We start from the raw sequence: 5,000 nt of genomic DNA, 5'->3' as shown, positions 1-5,000 counted from the left end.
GAACACCTAGAGCTTCTCCAAGAAAGACCTAACTCATACCAGGGGGCTATAAGCCCCCTTTTTGCTTTAATGCTTTTCCGAGGAGGCGATCCTGACACCAGAAATCAAAAAGGGGGCTATATGCCCCCTTTTCACGTTGAGCAAAGTAAAAAGACCAGAAAGAGACACGAAACGACGTCTGTATGCGTCCCCAAAAGCAATACGCCGCTGGGAAAAGCAATACGCCGCTGGGCTTGGCAGAACCCAGCACACCAAAACATCTGGTGGCAGACGTCGTAATGCCAGACGAATGACGGAAGGAGGCCACCGTAGAAGTAGCTGAGCTGCTCCCTACTGCCTGAAGGTGTCGGCTGGGAAACCACGCTAGTATCCTAGGTAGGGAGACGGGCCTCGAAACGTGGATCGCTCCCCTGGCCATTAGAAGACTCCGCCTAGACCAGCTCAACTCCGAGCTGTAAACCGGTGGTGTACGGCTCTGTCAGACTCGGAGTCCTTGCCATACGGACGCTGCATATAGGAAGGATATGCAGCGTATGACGAAAACACTGAAAGGTACGCCAACGACGAAAGACAACATGTATTTATACATGTAAGACCGTCGTCGCGCTGCTGACAGCAGCTCCCGTCGTTGGCGATGGCAAAAGGACGCTGAAGCGTCAAGAGCATAGTTGATGATGGCAAAGTGAGTTCTACTAGTCGTGCTAAGGACGAGCCCCACGTTTCGGAGCTAATGCTACAGGGACATGATGCCCGAGGTCATGTCCTAGTTACGCAGCGGGTTCCCTGCAAAAACAGGGAACAGAAACCGGGCGTAGCGAAGCAGAGGGAACATCTGCTTGAGGTTTGTTCCCCACGTGTTTGCCGTGCGTGGCGACCTGTGTCGGCGGAAAGGAGGATCCTGGGATCTGAGGGCCCTCTCTCCTGCGGGAGTGTAGCTGCCCAACACGTACCTTTGGCCTCTGCTTCGTCTAGACAGGCGGCTAGGCGAGAAAAGCAGCCCTGTGCCTAGTCAATCGGCTCGGAACACCACTCGTGGGTTCTATTGGGCGAGGAAGTGAACCTAGGAGTCCGGGGAAAGCCCGGTCGGCCTTTGTTCGCGGACTATATCCCGGGTGCAAGTCCTAACCCAGGCGGAGCCGGGTTCCATTTGAGGGTCCATGGAGGCCGGGACACACGCCGGGACGAAATGAAATCCAAGCAAATATGGATCCGAAAATCAAACTCACCCCGATAGACGCCTCGGTACCCCGCAAGGGGGAAAAGGGAGTGAAGGAGGCTACCGTCGTTGCCCCCGGCAGGACGACGGCAGCGAGTAAAAAGGCTGGGGTGGTCTCACCACCTCAGAAAAAGGCGAAGGAGGTTGAAGTTGGGAAGGGCGCTAAAACGCCCCCCAGCACCAGACCCCCGACGCTACGAAGCAAGGCTACGACATCCAAGCCTGCAGGAACGATATCCCCTGCGCCGACCAAGGATATCAAGAAGGACGGATCGGGGACACCACCCCGTACAACTCCACAGAAGAAGCCGGAAGCTAAAAAGCCGAAGGCAACTTCAGCTGGCAACGCCACGTCCCCGGACGGAGGAAAGGGCCATAAAGACGACGACGACGGTTGGATAACCGTCGTTAAGAAGGAGCAGCCGCAGAGGGCAGAGAAAGCCCAAAAAAGCGGCGAGAAAATGCCAGGAAAGGTGTCGGCGGAGGCGACACCTGGTCCTTCGAACAGGCCTCTCGACAAAATTAGTGGAGAGGCCTCGAAACTGTTCAAGGGTATCCGGACCAGCTGTCTTGGAAAAGAATCCAGGCTCAGCAAGGAGACCGGAGCCTTGATCGTTGGCAACGCGGCAGCTCTCTACGAGCTAGTCCAGGAGGTTCTTATTCAGAACTCTTTCCTGAAAGGACAGCTCGCGGCGATCCGGCAAGAGGTGAGAGCCTCCCAGAGGATCGCGGAGAGGGTTGCCCCGACGGTTTCACAGACGACGGGTTCCCGTCCGACTGCGAAACCTGTACCAGTTCGTGCGGCAACGACCTACGCGCAAGCGGTAAAGGTCGATGCCAACCGAGTTTCCCCGGAGGCGGTTAAACCACCACGACACGTGGTGCGTATTTTCCCGCCGAAAGGGAAAGGACAAAACAGTGAAGTTACAAAACAAACTGTTTTGTCCCTGGTTAAGCCGGCGAAAGCCAAGATCCGCGTTAGGTCTGTCCGACGCATCCACTCCGGTGGCATAGCCGTCGAGACCGAGCGCAAGGAGGATCTGAAGGCCTTCGTCAACTGCGCGAAGCTGAAAGAAGTAGGACTTTCAGCTACTCTACCGACTTTGAGGAACCCTACACTTATAGTGTACGACGTTCCCAAGTCGATGAGGAAAGAGGAGGTTTCTTCCAGCATCTGGAAGCAAAACCTCAGCGATATGACCCAGGGGGATGTGTCGTCCAACCTGAAGGTCCGGTTTGCAACCGGCCCGAAGGAAAAGGACACTGCCAACTGGGTCATGGAAGTCAGTCCGCAGGTTCGCCAGCGGCTGAAGAGCATGGGCAGAGTGTACCTGGGCTGGTCCGCATGCAGAGTGCAGGACTATGTCTCTGTTACACGATGCTTTAAGTGTCAAATGTTTGGCCACATGGCCAAACATTGTAAAGCGCAGAACGAGGTTTGCGGTCACTGCTCCGAGGAAGGGCATACCATTGCCTCTTGTACAGCGAAGAGTAAGTCCCCAACTTGCTCGAACTGTAAAGCAAGAGGCAAGAAGCACGACCATAAGTCACGAGACAAGAACTGCCCTGCCTATCAGGCAGCACTCGATCTTGCAGTATCTCGGACCAATTATGGATAGACACGACCCGGAGAATCCTCTAAGGCAATTGCGCATCGCGCAGCATAATATGCGGCGTGCGCTAATTGTTCATGGTGAGGTGAGCGAGCTAATGCACGCAAAGGAGATCGACGTGTTGCTCATGCAGGAACCTTACCAATTCCAGGGACAGATTCCAGGCTTTGGGCTCACGGCGAAGGTGATCGCCGAGAATGAACGGGCTATGGCCGCAATAGTGGTCAGAAACCCGGACATCTCGGTGGTAAAAATCACACAGCTGTGTGATACTCACACCTCCTGCGTTTGCATTAGCGGACCCTTCGGTAGTTTCTACCTCGTTAGCCAGTACTTTCAATGCTCGGAAGACATTGAACCAAGTCTGGCACGCTTGGAGAGGACACTCGATGCTCTCCAACACCGTCGAGTCGTGATAGCCGCGGACGTCAATGCCAAATCCCACCTTTGGGGGGGAGAAAGCGTTCGACCGGACACGCGAGGCGAAAAGCTCGAAGAGTTTATCGCATTACACGACTTGACGATTTTGAACGAGGCTGGGAGTATTCCTACATACTCCAGCCCTGCCGGTGAGTCATGGATCGATGTCACATTATCGACTCCAGACATGGCGACAATTGTGCGAAACTGGACGGTTCACGAGGATTGGACCTCCAGTGACCACCGACTCATTGATTTTGTCTTACAGTTCACGGACGTGAATGAGAATCGAAGCCCACAGCCTCGATTCCGCACGTTGCATGCGAACTGGGAGCGATTTGATCAAGTTCTTCTTGAAGGCGCGAGGCAATTACCCCTCGGCACTGGTTGCCGCAGGGAAGTCGAACACCTAGCACAAGAGGTCGAGAAATCGATCATCGATGCGTGCAATGCCTCAATGCGCCCCAAGAAGTGGCATTCGAAGTCCGTCCCATGGTGGACGGAAAATTTGACGAGAATGAAAGCGCGAGTCTATCGACTTAGACGAGCCTTTCAGCGCGAGAGGAACTCGGAGGAGAGAGCGGCAAAGCAGGCTGAGTATCGAACATCTAGACTCGCCTACACAGCCGCAGTGCGCGCTGCGAAAGCACAAAGCTGGCAGAACTTTGTGACGGAGCAGGGGAATAAAGAGCCATGGGGACTTGTTTACAAGATCGCCCAAAAGAAACTCTGTGTTGAGACTGCGGTCTCTAACATTCGAACGCCGGAAGGATATACGACTGACTGGGAATCGACTGCCTCGCAGCTCCTACAGGCGCTAATCCCGGACGACTCGTCCACGGATGAAACGCCGGAGCAAGCAAACACCAGAGCTGATGCTGCAACCGATCCGCCGACTGAAGACTGTCCAGTCTTCACGAGGAATGAGCTCGGAGCTGCAGTATCGCGCTTAAAGCGAGGCAAATGCCCTGGGCTGGACCGTATAGAGGCCGAGGTAGTTAAATGTGCTTATGGATCCATCCATAGTGCTCTACTTCGACTCTACAACGGGTGTCTAGCGCACGGGTTCTTCCCCGTTAGGTGGAAAATCGGCTCGATCAGAGCAATCTTGAAAGGGCCCGATAAACCACCAACGGATGTCAAGTCGTATAGACCGATATGCCTACTCTCCATCTTAGGCAAAGTGTTAGAACGACTAATGCTTAATCGAATGAGTAATATATTCCTAAACCCAGAACATAGTTCCGATCGGCAATATGGATTCAGGCCTGGACGATCCACGGAAGACGCCGTGGTGAAGCTCAGGGAATTGATATCCCAGCGAGAGGAACGATATGTGATGGGTCTCTCCTTCGACATCGCCGGAGCTTTTGATAATGTTTGGTGGCCAAGCATACTTCAGAAGCTGAAACGCCGGGGATGTCCCCGAAATCTTTATCGACTCATGGTCGACTACTTCGCTGACCGTATGGTTACAATAGTTTCCAAACACGGTAATGTGCGTAAGCAAGTCACCAAGGGCTGCCCGCAGGGGTCGATACTCGGTCCGAGCTGTTGGAACTTAGTCTTTGACGAAGTTCTACAGCTCCTATCAAACGAACACCTGGCTTGCGAGCCAATAGCCTACGCTGACGACTTACTCGTGGTATTCTACGGAAACTCGAGGAATCAGTTGCAGCAAAGAGGGCAAAGAGTCGCGGATACAATTTCTGAGTGGTGCGCCACGCAGAAACTTACACTATCTGCGACTA

General features: G+C 53.9%; 1 pseudogene; it reads left to right on the top strand.

The window, feature by feature from the left end:
* Window positions 1–5,000, top strand: part of LOC143350901 (large subunit ribosomal RNA) — an 11,005-nt pseudogene that overhangs the window by 3,503 nt on the left and 2,502 nt on the right.

This window comes from Colletes latitarsis, unplaced genomic scaffold, assembly GCF_051014445.1.
Source record: "Colletes latitarsis isolate SP2378_abdomen unplaced genomic scaffold, iyColLati1 scaffold0044, whole genome shotgun sequence".
Lineage (NCBI taxonomy): Eukaryota > Metazoa > Arthropoda > Insecta > Hymenoptera > Colletidae > Colletes > Colletes latitarsis.
This window is presented reverse-complemented; position numbering and strand designations above follow the sequence as displayed.